The 15,784-nt window shown below is 43.2% G+C and overlaps 4 non-coding genes across 4 annotated transcripts; 3 read left to right on the top strand and 1 right to left on the bottom strand.

Annotated features, from left to right (window-relative positions):
* Positions 1-1,339: 1,339 nt before the first annotated feature.
* Positions 1,340-1,433, bottom strand: Trnai-uau (transfer RNA isoleucine (anticodon UAU)). Its single transcript has 2 exons — positions 1,396-1,433; positions 1,340-1,375 (listed from the first exon to the last, which is right to left on the bottom strand). It is a non-coding gene; the product is annotated as a tRNA-Ile (tRNA).
* A 7,608-nt stretch (positions 1,434-9,041) lies between these two features.
* On the top strand, positions 9,042-9,113 carry Trnam-cau (transfer RNA methionine (anticodon CAU)). The gene has a single exon. It is a non-coding gene; the product is annotated as a tRNA-Met (tRNA).
* A 752-nt stretch (positions 9,114-9,865) lies between these two features.
* Trnak-uuu (transfer RNA lysine (anticodon UUU)) lies at positions 9,866-9,938 on the top strand. Its single transcript has one exon. It is a non-coding gene; the product is annotated as a tRNA-Lys (tRNA).
* A 2,981-nt stretch (positions 9,939-12,919) lies between these two features.
* Positions 12,920-12,991, top strand: Trnad-guc (transfer RNA aspartic acid (anticodon GUC)). Its single transcript has one exon. It is a non-coding gene; the product is annotated as a tRNA-Asp (tRNA).
* The last annotated feature ends 2,793 nt before the right edge of the window (positions 12,992-15,784 follow it).

The raw sequence follows: 15,784 nt of genomic DNA, 5'->3' as shown, positions 1-15,784 counted from the left end.
TCTCTGTGAACTGAGGCTAGCCTAGACACATAGTGATAACCTGGACTATATAAAGAGACCCTGTCTCAAAACAATCAAAAAGCAGACGAAAGACTCTCATTTTCATAAACCTTTCTCCTTTGTTTTGCTATGAATACTTTTGTGTGTATAAACACATATATTAACTATCTTTTCTTTCCTCTCTCATAAGTTATTAGTAACTTCCTATCACTCTGAAAACACTGTTCACTTCACTCCCTAAGTTTTAAGTTACATGATATCAGGTGAACAATAAACGTCATGTGCGTGCCTCCTTTTCTGGGAAAGGAATTAGCAGACCAGAGCTGACCAGATGGTGATGCTCAGTCTGTAAGGGAATTCCCAAAGACATAAGAAGGTCTATGAAGAATTAATCAGACATGCGGCAAGACAGCAGAGCAGGGATCTACTCGGAGGCACGGGCAGCAGGCACATCAGTGTCTCAGGACTAAGGTGCCTCGGCTGTGGGTCCCACAGGGAGAGATGCCTGTGTGGTTTGTTTCTTTTGGTAACCACGCAGGCGCAGGTCACCAGGGACTCAAACTTTTGAGACTCTGAGCACACTCACTTAAGAATGGAATTTCCTACTCCGGTATCAAGACGCCCAACGGAAGATATGCAGGTAGAGTTTGCTAAAGTTAACCCATCTTGATCCTGCTCGGAAGCATCAGGGACGTTGATGTGAGGCAGAAGAATATTCTTATTCTGAATAACTGAGCACAGCTGTCTGTCCCAGAATGGCATCTCCAAGGGTTAGCACGTTTTCATTTGTATGTAGATTAATTCATTCTTGTTAGTTGGATTGTGATCTTGTCATTTTCTTTATTACCTGATAAAGTATTTTTTATGGAGATGTTGACATGAGCCAAACTGACCAGGGACGGAGCTGGGATGGTTAGGTTTATTTCACTCTGTATCCCAGGCTGGCCTGGATCTCCGGGCAGTCTTCCTGCCTCAGCCTCTCCACTCCAGGGTGGTCATCCAGACAGGCTTTTCTAAAACAGGCGGTAAGGCGGGGCTAAACACAACTGTAGGTTTAGGCCTCACAGCAAGCATTGTGAAACTAGCAGAACAGAAGACCAGTGATGGCATTACCAGGTGCTGACTCAGACGCCAAAAGCTGAACAAACCTGTCCTAGGACTGAGTGGGGGAGGGGGAAACGACGAGCCTCTTTCTGCTTTTCTAGAAAACGTACAGGTTCAGATGCCCTTTATCAAAGGACTTTATGTGTTCTCACTATGGAAAATATTACCATATCTTGTTTTCTAGGAAGGAAAAATGCATTTCCAAACGTGTTTGGGGCGGAAAGGGAAGAAAACATGCTCCAGGTGAGGCTCGAACTCACAACCTCGGCATCACCCGCACATATACTGCTGTATAAGTACCGCGCGCTAACCGATTGCGCCACTGGAGCATGCTTTCTCTGTGATGGCTGTGCACACTCTACAGAGGGATGCGCGGGAGCGCGCCTGACGCGGAAAGCATCCTCCCTTTGTAGAGTATTCAGGAATTCGGAAACGTCCACGTGACTTCCCCCGCCCCCACCCCCACCCCCTACCCCACTCCGAGTTCAACTGGCACTAGCATTCACCCAAAGGGTTTTGTGGAAGGCGAAAGCTAACCGACAGACTCGCGGCATTCCTGCGCACCTGCTGGAGCCAGACGCCCGCCTCCGCAGTCTGGAAAATACCGAGGTCGCTTCCCCGCTTCCCGAATTTCCCTCCTGAACCATAGTCATCTCACCTGAAAAGCCAATTCTGGATTGCAGAGCTTGCTGGTCTAGCGCTCTCGAAGGAAACCTGAGGATCACCAGCCCTCGTTTGTGCAGCGCGCACAAAGGACTGAGTCCTGTGCATACCGGTAGCTTCTCGTGCCTGACCTTCTTCAGAGGATCATTTCAGAGAGTATGTCTCTGTGACACACACTACTTCCTTTTATTTCTGGGGACCCTAACTATAGAGGTTAAATTTGCTAGCTGGGTGTGGTAGCTCATGCTTGTAAATTCCAGCACTCGGCAGACGCAAGCAGAAGTACCAGTAGGAAAGCCAGGGCGAGCTTGTTTGTTGCTTTGCTTTGCTCCCCAGGTAATTGTATACCTGCCACAGCAGCTCTTCCTGTATTTTTTCTTGCGTGATTCTTGCCACACCTCATAATTATTAGGGACAGGAATAGCCTGTCCACTCCTGATTCCTGACTCCTGAGATACAGGACCAAGAGTTATAGATGTGACCAACTTTCTTCATGCAGACACAATGAAGAAAATAAAAAGGAGTCATGTCTACAGCTGACACCGCATTGCCGTTTAGACATTTTTATATGTGTTGCTTGTAAATTTTAAGTAATTTTAAGTTATTGTTGCTGTTACTTTAGGTTTTTGCAACAGGATTGCAACCCAGGATTGGAACCCAAATTGGCCTCCACCTTACTGGCCTTGAACTGCTTGGTGATCCTACTCTCTCTGATGGAGTATGGGAGATGTGCAGAGGCCCTTTTTGTATTACATATTGTTGAACTGAATCTGCACCTGCATGTGGTAACTAGCCTATACGCTCCCAGGTGGCGCCTGGAGGAGAGGGGGGTGTTAACAACGGACACTAACCACACTCAGCATTCTGAGATGCCTTGAGCCCAGATATCTAGAGAATGAGGGAAATATGCAGGGGATTATAACAACAAAGACTCAGGCCTCACAAGTCTCAACATTGTAGCTGATCATGGAACAAAGGGATATTTTATACCTAAACTTAGAATAATCAAGAACAGGGCTGGAAAGATGGCTCTTGCCATGAGCGCCATCCTTGGGAACCACCCAGCCCAGGGCTGTCCAGTGACCTCCACATGTATGCCCTAGTACACACGTATGAGTAAATACATGTGAAAATAATAATAATAACTTTCGGGAACTGGAAAGGTTAGTCAGCAGTTGAGAAAGCCGACTGCTCTTCTAGAGACCTGAGTTCAAGTCTCAGCACACACACGTGGCCCCCACATCTACACCATCTACAGCTGTAGTGCTATAGAATTAGATGCAGTCTTCTGGTTTGCAGATGTACACGCAGACAAAGCACCTAAATACATAAAATACACAAATAAGTCTTTTTCAAAAATAGATAACTTTTAATATAAGCGCATTTTTAATTTCTTCCAAGAAAAATGACCTTTCCCCATAGACTAAATATGCCCATCTACCTTGAGTTACTTTAAAGACTCATTTAGGTCTCCGTTTTGCTCTAAGATGAAATTAAGTTCAAGCTCTCAGACTCCACTTCCCAGAATTATCCATAGCTGACACTGAAGAATGCTACGAATAAGCCAAAATTATGGTTGGATCACTTGTCCTCTGTTAACCGTACTGGAACTTCCTAGTTCAACCAATCGGCTCAAAGGATAGCTGATAATACTTTATCTAGTTAGCCAAAAACATTGTATCACTTCACTGCTTGCTTTTAAACCTTTTGAACCTGTTTTTTCCTATAAAATGCCTTCCCTGAGGACAGATTGGTACCACAATTAAGAGATCCTGATCAATTAGTCTTGGGGTATGTGCTCCATAAAGTATTCTTGCTGAATGGGGATTGAAGTTCATATGGTTTGTGTGGAAATTCCTTAACCCCAACGGTGCCTGGCTGCCCTCTTCCTCCTTTAAAAAAAATTATTATTACTTTATTTTGTTGTTGTTGTTTGTTCACTTACTTGCTTGTTTGAGACAGTCATACTATGTAGCTCCAGAGTTACATAGAGCCTTTAATCTCTTTGTAGAGATTAAAATGTGTAGCCCAGGCTGGCCTCAAATTTGTGAGCCTCCTGCTAGCTCCACCTCTTCTGCATCCCACTGGTGTGTAGCACTGTCTTAATTCTTCTCTATTTACAGAGAAAAACACCATGACTAAGGCAACTTATAAAATAAACATTTAATTTGGGGCTCATAGTTGTAGACCATTAATCCATGGCGATCATGACAGGGACCAGGGCAGTAAGCGAGCAGGCGTGGTGCTGGAACAGGAGCTGAAGGCTTACACCTGATCTATAAGCTTGAGACAGAGCGGGGAGGGGCAGGGAAGAGGCGGGGGGGAGAGAGAGGGGAGAGAGACAGAGAGACAGAGACACAAACAGATACAGAGAGACAGAGACGGAATACTAGCTGGGAATGGCATGGGCTTTTGAAACCTTAACGTCATCCCTCCTCCAACAAGGCCACCTAATCCTCCTCAAACAGTTCCACCAACTGGAAACCAGGCATTCAAAAATATGAACACAGTAAGGGCCCCTCCTCACTATCTTTTAAACTTTTAGTTTTCTATTGTGTTCACAGGGCTTCAGGAGGCATCTACATTTTAGGACCTTTCTTTAACATGGGGCTACTAAATTACATATGAAAAGAGAAGAATAAAACGTGATGATTGTCAAAAAGCAGAAAATTAGCTTATAAAAATGTCAAACTTGCTTTTCCACTTTATCACCAAATTTGGGGAAGGAGTGATAACATTAAAAATTGCCAGTTTACTAGTAAAGGGCATTAAATAAGAATATCCAGTGGTAGGAATGCTGGGAGACACACAGATTTAAAGTTTTTTTCCTTGGTTTATTATCTTTGTTGTTTGGAGAGGACACATGTGAAGGCCAGAGGACAACTTGTCGTTTCTTTCCCTCCAACACATGGGTCCTGGGAATGACTTGGCCACCAGTACCTTACCTTCCAAGCTGTCTCATTGGCCCAAGTTCCTTCTATTTTAAACATATGGTATGAATGGATGTTTTCTTATCTCCTGAGTAAGATCCCTTTCCCCTTTGGAAAGAGGTTATGAGCACATGATGCTTCCAAAAGTCATGTCTCAAGAAGTAAAAAGGGAAACTGTCCATCATTAGAAATGTATAACCGGCCAAACACACACACACATACACACACAGACACACACACACACACAGGCCCATACTTGCAATCCAGGCTGAAGAGAAGGTCTTAAAGTCTAGCCTGGGCTACTTAGATGATACAGTCTACAGGCCTTACTCAGGTTCATTTTCTCTGACAATTAAAAGGAAGAAATCTTGAGTGCAATAGATAGCAGCAGAAAAATCTCTCAAATACTGCAGGCAGCAGCAAACAGAGTCATCAGTAGAAGGAAGGCGGTTATGGGGGGTGAGGAGACACATGCAGGAGATACACAGAGGGGGAAAAACCTATAAATCAAAGGGAAGGAGGGGAAACTAAGAAGGCCAAAACCAAAACCAAACAAACAAGAAACAAACAAACAAACAAATCCAGTTTCTTCTCAAGTTTTAAAGTCTCTGTGCAGCTTTCCTCCCCTATTTTAGAGTTGGTCAGTTTGAAGAAAGATCGATGGTTGTTTGACAATTATGTATAACACATCCTGATCAAGCCCCAAACTTATTGTGCTGGTCCAACACCCGCCTAATGGTGGGGACAAGAGAGCAAGGCTTTTGTTTTCAACTAAGAGGATTTCGTGTCAGTGAGGTCAGGAGGGTGAGAAGGAAGTTGGCCAGTTTGGACGTTTTCTTCCCTTCTGACCTAGCCATGGCCTCTCTTCTTCTCTGTCCACCCACCAGAGAGTAGGCTAGCCCCTACTCTCTCACAGAAACATTGTGCTTTAAAAAAAAGACAAAGAATATAGTTGAATAAACTGCTTATATGACCACTCTGAGGTATGGTGAGAGGTTTTTATTGTAGACAAGAGAGAAAGAACAGCCAGAGGCATCTGGAAGAGTCCAGAGCAGAGAGATCAAACACGCCCGGCAGGCTGGACATGGCCAGGGTTAGATGTGAGAAAGGGAGAAACACAGTGAGAGAAGCAGGAAGAAAGGAGAGAGAGAGAGAGAACAAATGGAAATAGCAAAGTTATAAGGAGAACGCAGCTGGGTTGTGGGGGAGGGCCTGTGAGTGAGCTGGAAGGAATTTAGAGCAAGCACAGAGGTGAGACGGGCGAGGACACTGGCGTGGACTTTGAAATGTGTGATAGGAGAGATGGCTCTGTGAGTAGCCATAGGTCCCTTCTGCCAGAAGTAAGGACAAATGATGACTCCTTTTGGTAGAGGGGAATCCGCTTCACAGGTTCCTGAGGAATGCTGGCTTTTATCTAACCAATAAAAATCCTGTTAGTGTCCAGGTTGAGTTCATTTCTGGATAGTTGGACTGCCTTGTGGGGTTTGAGGATCTGGAGTTTCCTTGAGACCTGACAAACGTTAGATTAATAAAAGTAAGTCCTGGACTAGACAATCTTGGACCAGGCTCCAAGCCACCCCAGAAAGTTCCCAACAGAACAGTTCTGCTCCTAACTCTACAATGACAGAAGAACAGACTACTGGGAAGCAAAGTTTAGTCCTCTCTAAAAAGAGGAAAAGCAGAACTACAGGCTCACCCCAGAGACAACTGAACCAGTGCATCAGAGGCCTCTAATCACTCCTCTGTGCTTAAAGCCCAGGATCTCATTATAGTAATAACTAGGAAAAGGCAGATCCTAACTGTACTCATCCCTCAGCCCAGTGTTAGGAAAAGGCAGTAGATAACCCTTCAACGTGAACATTTAATAAAGCAGTTGCTTCTCAAGTAGAACCACGTGCTTCAGAGATTCCTGGGCTAGTATCTCCCACAGAAGTAACAAGAAGCAGAAGAAATAAGGCTAAATCTCAAAGAGAGCCAAGCTGGGAATCCTGTGCAGAAGCTCTACCTGCTGCTGAGTTATCATTTAATCCTCTAGAATTCCATCTAGGGAAACAGCCAGGAACATACAGAAGAAAGATACTAAGATTATAGCAGGAAATATGGAGATCGTGGGAGATCTGTGAACACAGGGGCACAGATACTAAACAGTAGGGCAGAGGGGCATATGCCTGCCCATGGTGCCAGACTGCTTCAGCAGCAAAGCACCTGCTGCACGTCTCAAAGTCCAAGCTGGTGTCGTAGCCCATTCTTCTCCTCTCCTGCTACAGATGCCTTCCAGCTCTCAGCAAGCACACCATCCCCGTGCCACCAACCCAGCCATTCCATTTCCTTAGAACCCTGCTTTTCTCAATTGTTTGCTCTCTCTTTCTCAGCTACCGGCAAGACAACTTTCTTAGATAAATATAACAAACGTCCGTAAAAATGTCACTTGAGACTCTGATGATTCCATCCAAAGAAATTCAGAAGAAAAGAAATGCTAACAGTACAAAACCACCAACATTTGTATGTAGGAGAAGAAAAATGGACAGATGTCACATCTCTTACAGAAACCAGAAAGGAGAAATGGAAGAGTCTGAAGGAAGTGGACGTTGAAATAATTGTGGAAAAAGAAATTAATGTGAAAGGCTCCTAACTGAATAGAAGTTCAGAACTCCAGCCTTTAGAAGGCAGTTTCTCGGAATCATTTAACTAACCAAGCTGAATCACATCCTTCAAGTTCAAACTGTGAAGCTATAATGAAAGTATTAGCTCACACATTTGCAGTTGTAAAAATGTGCAGATTTAATGAAGATGTGGCAAAGGCAGTATAAAAACAAGTGACTTGACACAGCTCAGTGACCATGGAAACAGTAAAAATGAGCTTACAAGTGTAGATATCAGCAAACACAAGAAAAGCCAAAGCGGTGTAGTTCTTGGATATGATTGCAAATTATGCAAGTCTGAACTCAACATATCTCAGGACATAGGTTGTTTTGTTTTATTTGTTCTTAGCAGTGATGAAAGCCAGCAGTTTGAAATTAACAAGAATGAAGAGAACACTATATGTTTTGTAAAGTTAGTGGCTAAAAGGAGTTATGAAATGGAGACTCAGAAAATACAGTGTGCGACAGTGCACCGTTTGCTACTGACAAGCTTTTCTGTTTTGTTTTTTTTTTTTAAGGATGTGTGTAAGACTCCCAGAAACATTCCCATTTCCTGTTCCCTTTATCTCAGCTGTGCTCCTGATAAAGAAACCTAACCTAACCAGCAGACGCGTAGGACTGCTAGTGTCTTCCACAGATAAGAACCTGCTTCTCCAAAAAAATCCAAGCACTCAGGGGCTAAGGCAGGAGAATTGTCCTGAGTTTGAGGCTACCCTAGAATACAGGAAAACCCTGAAATAAATAAATAAATAAATAAATAAGAAGAAGAAGAAGAAATAGAGGAAGAAGAGGAAGAAGAAGAAGAGGAGGAGGAAGAGGAGGAGGAAGAGGAGGAGGAGGAGAAAAGGGAGTGCCGGGGTTCATTGAAAATAACACTCTTACCAGGCAATGGTGTCCCAGCCCTTGGGAGGCAGAGTCAGGCAGATCTAGAAGTTTCAAGCCAGCCTGGTCTACAGATCCAATTCTAGAACAGCCAGCAATACAAAAAGAAACCTTGTATAAAAAAGAAAAATCAAAACAAAGCAAAAAAGAAGGAGGAGAGAGAGAGAGAGAGAGAGAGTCGGGGATCACACATACAGAAGGTAACAGGTAGTGCATCTGTCATGAGAACAGAAGGGAGAGGGACTCGGAAGAGACAAGTAGGGAGGGAACAAAATAATGGTGCATGTGTATAAAGATGCTGTAGGGAGATGTATCTCAGATGTCTCAAAGCAAAGCAGTGTGGGCAAAGCAAAGTGACAATCAGGCCTTCTGAATGTCTAGGGAAAACAAGAGCATCCAAAGCTCTTGTGTGTGAGGGTGGATCTGTATTCTGAACAGTTCAAAGTAATGCAATACCATTACTAATAAAGTATTTGGTGTCCGGCTTTCTTAAGTAGATTGCAAAGACACATTACTCTTTTTTTTTTTTTTTTGATTTGGTTTTTTCGAGACAAGGTTTCTCTGTATAGTCCTGGCTGTCCTGGAACTCACTCTGTAGACCAGGCTGGCCTCAAACTCAGAAATCCGCCTGACTCTGCCTTCTCAGAGTGCTGGGATTACAGGCGTGCGCCACCACTGCCCGGATCTTTTTAAACGACAACTTGGAAAGAAAACCTAAGGTGAACCCCAGATAAAAGATACAAATTCCAGAAAGCAGATAGAAAAGAATTGATCGAAATATGTGCATTGATAATATAACTGGGAAAGAACTGTACCATATAGCAGAGTGGCGCAGCGGAAGCGTGCTGGGCCCATAACCCAGAGGTCGATGGATCGAAACCATCCTCTGCTAGTTTACTTTTTCTTTCCCTTTACATTGCGTCATGCTTTGTCCGAACTATTTGAGACCAATCGGAAAAGAAAAGAAATGGGATTGCACAAACAGAAAACTGGGCGATACCGAAATCTTCAACGTTTTAAAGAATCACAACATAATGAGAACCTATGGTGCTTATTTTCTGTATTGCAGATTCTTTGACCATCTCTGCCTCTCGTCCAGAGCTTCTTGACTGAAAACTAACACTGGCGAGGCTCTGGCTCCGGCTCATTCTCATAGCTTGTACCAGGCCCTGGGCTCAGTCTGGAATACTAAACCCCAAACCAGATTTAAAAATCTAACAAACATGCTGAACTTGGTTAGAGCTTCGGGGTTGTAAGCTTTCAGAAAACTGTCAAGTCTGAAAGTGCATAGATAACGATGAATTACAACCACCGGCCCCCGCCACGACTCCTCCTGACTTCTGTAGAGTTGGAAAAGGAGCAGGATTGGGTCATAACCTAAGGGCTCCTGAGGGGGGTATCTCCCTAAAGTTGGTCGTCGCCTTCCCCGAGATAAATGCAGGATAATTGTGCAACTAATAAACGTTTGGAACGGAATTCCAGGAAATAACAAGAAGGTTTGGTTATTGTACTGTTGCTCAGAATATGAAAACTGCAACTTTGGGCGGCCGGGCACAGACACACATAAACTCTGAGTTCTTGCATTGTGTGGATTTTAGTGAATAATCAATCACTTTTATCATAAGGGAAGAGGTCCTTTCAGGAGCCTGGATAGCTCAGTCGGTAGAGCATCAGACTTTTAATCTGAGGGTCCAGGGTTCAAGTCCCTGTTCAGGCGGAAAAGAAGTTCTTTTTTGAGCGGAGTCTGAGGACCAGTGTTTGAAGAGAAGAGTAGGGAAGAGGGGAGGCTTGGCACCAGATTCCCTAAATCTGCTCATTGAAGTGTAACGGACTGCCTGCTCCTTAGACCCCTGGGCTCCAGGGCGCGAGGGGCTGCTTTTTATGGAATACCATGTTTCTTGAAGCCTTAGCTTCCGTTTATGGCTCTGGTTTTGGAATGAGGCTCCTAGGAGTTAGCAGAAGGCTATGGAATGGGCAGCGAAGACTGCATACATAGGTAAAGCATCACAATGAAATTCATTCTGTATAATTAGCATATACTAATAGAGATAAAATAAAACTCACTGAGTTCCAGGCCACATTGAGCTGGGTTAACCTGTCTCCAAAACAAAACAAAACAAAACCCTCTGAAGTGACTCATCTTGGCCTCTGAGGCCATACTTCTTTGTGCAATCTGCCAGACCAGGTCACTTAAAGCAAAGGTGCCGGGGATTCGGCGTCGTGGGTCTCGGACCTTGAGCCTGGTAGCAGGAGCTTTAGCCAAGCGCTCTGTTCACAAGTCCACTGCGCTCACTTTCAGTCTCATTCTATTTCATTTGAAATAATTAGGTTTAGCCAGGCATGATGGCCCAAGCCCAGCGCTGGAGAGACTGAGGCAGAAGGATTACCACAAGCTGGAGGCCAGTTGGGGCTACAAAATGTCTTTAAAAAAGAAGAGAAATAAAATGAAAGAATTCAGTCCATGTCACTTGCACTGTGTCCCTCATTCTAGTGTGTTACTTTTATACATACATGAAACGTAACATTTCCAAAGTTAGAAGAGCAAAGATAAAGAAGGCGGCGTCACACCCCTCCCTTTCTTTCTCCGCTTTCCAGTTCCTTCCCATTCACCCAGAAGAATCATCCCAGTCACTGAGTCTTTATCCTGTATCTTTATTTTAATAGAGGAAAAAATACAAAGATATAGTCTAAGAATTTCTTCTGTCTGAGACCAAAGATAGCACATCAGAGGCATTTATTTTCACTGTTCTTTGTTCTTCCTTTCTTTATGAGTCTCGTGTAGCCTATGCTGGCTTCCCAGTCTGTCTGTAGCTAAGACTGGAACTGAATGGCCCATCCCCCTGTCTTCTGCTGAGACTCATCTATGCTGCCTCTCGCTGTTTGATTTTATAGCAGTGGAAGTCCTCCAAGGCTCAGAAACGTCAGTCTATTATATTTAAACATTCTCCTATGCTTGTCCATTCATGTTATTTTCAATATTCTCGGGTAACAACAGAGTAAAAAAATTAATATCTTTTATGTTGGATACAGATTTTCAGGATTAATTGTTAGAACTTGGATTTTTGGGAGAAACGACTAATGCATATGTAATTCTTTTAGCATCCAATCAAATTACCCTCCCTGAAGCAGGAAGTTAGTTACCCAGGGAGGTCTTAAAATGTAAGCTTTATGTGACCCACTATTCAAAATGGAAGTTTTATTCCAAACAATTTATCTCAAAATCGTTGTTCAGATTACTTCGTTAGAACAAAGCTGCACTTCAAGGCGGCGACGCTCATTTTCTCCTTCACCAAGCAAAGGTTAAAAAGCAGCACATGCTGCTGCTGAAGCGGAAACAGGACAATATCCCTGGAGTAAACACCACCACCAGCAGCAGGGGTCTCTTCTCTCTGTTCACAGTCAAACCACTGTGAGTGACAGACACCCCAAAAATGTGTCTTTGTCATTTCACGGTCATTGTTATCACACTTGGGGGTTATAACCTGTGCCAGCTGAGGTCCTGCCACTTATTCTCAAAAAGTCAATTAAAAGAGCCACCCTAAAAAACGGACAGGCGAAGGAGGCGTATCCAAGGTGACCACACTAGGGAGAAGAACAGAGAGACCGGGGACCTTTCAGACTCTCCAGCCCCTCGGCACCACGCCCAGCTCCGAAGTAAACCCTTTCAACACACGGAAGGATGTACTCTAATGACAGAAATATAATATAGTATATACATAATACAGCAACAATTTACAACCAGCTTACTAAATTCTTGGGAAATTTCTTTGGAAGTTAGATAGCTGAGTGTGAGGTGCACGCCATTAATCCCAGCACTCGGGACAGAGGCAGGGAAGTTAGACTGGTCTACATATGGAGTTCCAGGACAGCTACATAGAACTAGAGAGAACCTGCCTCACAAACAAAAATAAAATAAAAGATAGGGGGAAAATAAAGTTAACCGGAATAATATTGCATAGGTATAGTCATTTGGGAAGATATAATGTCTGTGAGGTATTCATTTTTTTGTATTCATAAACATGATAATATAGTTCTCCCTTTATTTAGGCCAGCTGTGTCTTTCTTAGAAGGGGCCTAATCTGTTACTCTAGCATCTTTAGAAAGTTGTGTTTTCCGTGTGTTAATCGTCTGGCTTAGTACCTCTCTCAGCCGTGAGCCTGGTTCTTGTCCTTTCCTTAGACACGTCAGCATTTAATAGTTTGTTGTTAGCAAATATCTAATAAGAAAATATAGTTTGCTATGTGGGGTTGTGAACTTAGCTTTTACTGGCTGAACAATCTCTCCAGCTCTTTATTTCTTTCTTAACAGTGCACAAGCAAACTTCCGCCCCACTTCCCTCCTCACTTACAATCCATCTTTTATTTGCTTTGTCTTTTGGAGATACGTCTCTGCAGCCCGGGCTAGCCTGGAACCTATGTAGACTGGTCTCGGACTTACAGATTTCCATCCACCTCTGGCTCCGGTGTGCTAGGATTATAGGCTTGAGTCACTACTCTTGGACCCATAATCTTCTCTCTGTCTCTGTCTCTCTCGGCAAATTTTAAAGCTCTTAATGTTTATTTGATATTGTTTGTTAAGCTTATGCACACAACGCTTTATCTTTTATTCTTTGCTGTTAGGAAGGAAAAGGAAGCAAGAGGGGAAGGAAACATCCCTTGGTTTGAACTTCTCTTAACTTCTTCAGATTCATTCTCGTTCTCCTCGTTAGTATAGTGGTGAGTATCCCCGCCTGTCACGCGGGAGACCGGGGTTCGATTCCCCGACGGGGAGTCTACCCACAAGTGGGTTTCTTCTTGTTTCTGTCTTGGGACACCAAGATTGATGAGCTTGGCCCGTCCGGTAGTCACCAAATGAGTTCTGTCTGGGTTTGCGGTTTTTGCAATTGTTTTGAATCAGATCACAACACCCCGTCGGATTAGGACAGCCCTAAGGCCTTTCCGAGGGGAACGTTCATCCATCTTCTTTGGATCTCAGCTGGGTTCATCTGTTTCAGAACCCTCCCCAGGGTTCGCTGGGAGCTGAAGCCGCGGGGTTCTTCAGCGGGGAGAGAGGGGCGCGTCGCGAGGGGCAGTAGCGAAGCGAGCTGGGCTGTGGGGCGCAGAGCCACTGGCTCACAAACTTCGTGACCATTCTCCTTGTATCTGTAACGCTAAGACATCAGTTTCCACGTCAGAATTTCTATGAATGGAAAACTATGGGATAATCAAATCTTAGGTTATCATTTTGCTGCAAATTAAATGTTTAATTATTTTGCTCTAAAAAAAAAAGTCACATTTACATACTCCCCACCCCCACACATCACCTTTTCCTTTTTTTCCAGTGTTTCAGAAAAAAAATTAGAGTTTTACACATGCCAGCCAAGAGGTCTACAATCCTGGCTCTATTTTATTTTATTTTATTTTATTTTATTTTATTTTATTTTTATTTTGTTTGTTTGTTTGAGATAGGCTCTAATTTTACAGCCCAAGCCAGCCTAGAACTGGCCATTATCCTCCTCCATGGGTGTCACCCAAGCTATAGGATTATAGACCTCTGACTCTTCAAAAAGTCTTTGACTATATTTCTGTCAATTATCTACAAGCCCCCTTTCCTTCTATAGGGCTCTAGAGCATACAAACATCACATCTAACGTTTATAGGACAGACAAGCTTGTGATTTCCAGAGCTACCCGAGACAATGCTCAACTTGCCAGAAGAACAACCCACCATCTGAATATCCACCATCCATCAGGTTAAAACCGCTTTTTGCCCAAACTCCGCTTAAAGTCTCAAAAAAGTCCATATAATACTGGACACACACACACACACACACACGCAAACATATATACAAACATACATAAAATTCATTATAAATTATCTAAATCATGGAGTAAGGAGAATGTCATTGTAAGGAAAACATAAAGTCAATAGCCAATATGATGATTTAAAAAAATACATTTTAAAATTATTTTTGAATTTCATATATTTTTTATACAATCTATTTTGGTCATATTCTTCCCCTCCCCCAATTCTTCCCAGATTCTCCCAACCTCCCTATCCACTCAACTTCTCAACTTCTTATTCTCTCTCTCTCTCTCTCTCTCTCTCTCTCTCTCTCTCTCTCTCACACACACACACACACACACACACTATTTGAGAGCAAGAGAGAGAGTTGGAAATAGCAGTATTTCCTCTGAGACCATACACTCTCCCATAACAGCAAAAAAAACACACAGAGAGTTTATTTGGTGTAACACCTACACCTGAGCGTGAGGCGTACCAACTGCAAACAGCTTCAGGGTTAGGGTTGGGACTTTGTTCTCACTTCACCCTAGGGCTGTGTCTAGATTGAATTTGTGCAGACCTTGTGTATGCTCCAACACAATCATAAACTTGTTAGGATTTTAAGCCATCCACAGCTGTTGGCATGATGGTTGTGCCCTACACAAAGAATTCTGGGATCAAAAGTCAAAAGTCCCAGCTCTCCAGAGTCTGTTTGTGAACAGAACCAAACTGATCCTACCTCTAGAATAAGAAACTCTCCTATACCTATGCTAATAATTCAACTGAAGGGGTTTTGTTTGTTTGCTTTTCCTTTTTATGACCACAATTCTAAACTTCAGAAAGCCCACAAATCATTCAAGTTGGAAGATATAACCGAGTAAAGGTAGACCAGGTTTTAATGTCTATAATGATAATTAAGTTATTCTGATTAAGTCTGCCAAAGTCAAAATTGATTTTTGTTACCTGAACAGGAATTGAAAGCCTGGACCCTTGGAATAAAAACTCAACACCCTGCCAGTTTCCAGCTCTGGAACTGTGCTTCTGTTCATCCTGGAAACAATTTAATTCTGGAAGTAATTTAAGTTTCTGGGAAGAGCTGAAAGACTCCTTGGCTCTGGGGACTACCAGAGCTTTACAAAAGTCTGGCTTGGCTACCTGGTTAATCTCAACACCTCCGTACTATACTTAGAGTAAATAGCTAAGAAAAACAACTTTTGTGACTGAAGAAAGAATAAAGGTTATTCCAAGAATTAATGATTGCAGAAGCGAGTTCATCAGCAACCCTCGGAGAGCAGGCTGCCTTGCCAGCTTGTAGGTAGAACAAGGAGGAAGAGATTGTGTTTAGAAATGTTGGAGCAACTGAGGAGAGTCCTCAAGAGAACCAGGGGCTGGGAAAAGAGGCCGCTGCCTGCCATCACTCTGGGTGTTCCTCTTGCACTGACAGACACCAAAGCTATGGTTTTTAGAGCTTTGGGGTTTTTATTTTTTGTTTTTAATTTGTTTATTTCACTTGGACTCACACTCCAACTTATTAAGGACTGGATAGACTAGTTAATCCAAGCTAGTTCTCTCAGGTCATTCATTCATGAACCACAGTTTCAATACCTGTAGTATTAAAAGCAACAGGCGAAGGTGACAACAGAGAAGATGGGAAGAGTCTGGCTCTCTTTTCCAGGGGTCCATTTGATTAGCTGATTTCGAAATATGATCCATTTACTACCCCCTCCCCAACGTAAGTGTTGACAAGTCTTATAATGAAGTTCTTGATGTTGTGGAAAACCCCAACCATAAAATTATTATT

Source organism: Apodemus sylvaticus, chromosome 14 (assembly GCF_947179515.1).
Source record: "Apodemus sylvaticus chromosome 14, mApoSyl1.1, whole genome shotgun sequence".
Taxonomy (NCBI): domain Eukaryota; kingdom Metazoa; phylum Chordata; class Mammalia; order Rodentia; family Muridae; genus Apodemus; species Apodemus sylvaticus.
The sequence above is the reverse complement of the archived record's forward strand: the minus strand, read 5'-3'. Positions and strand labels throughout refer to the sequence as shown.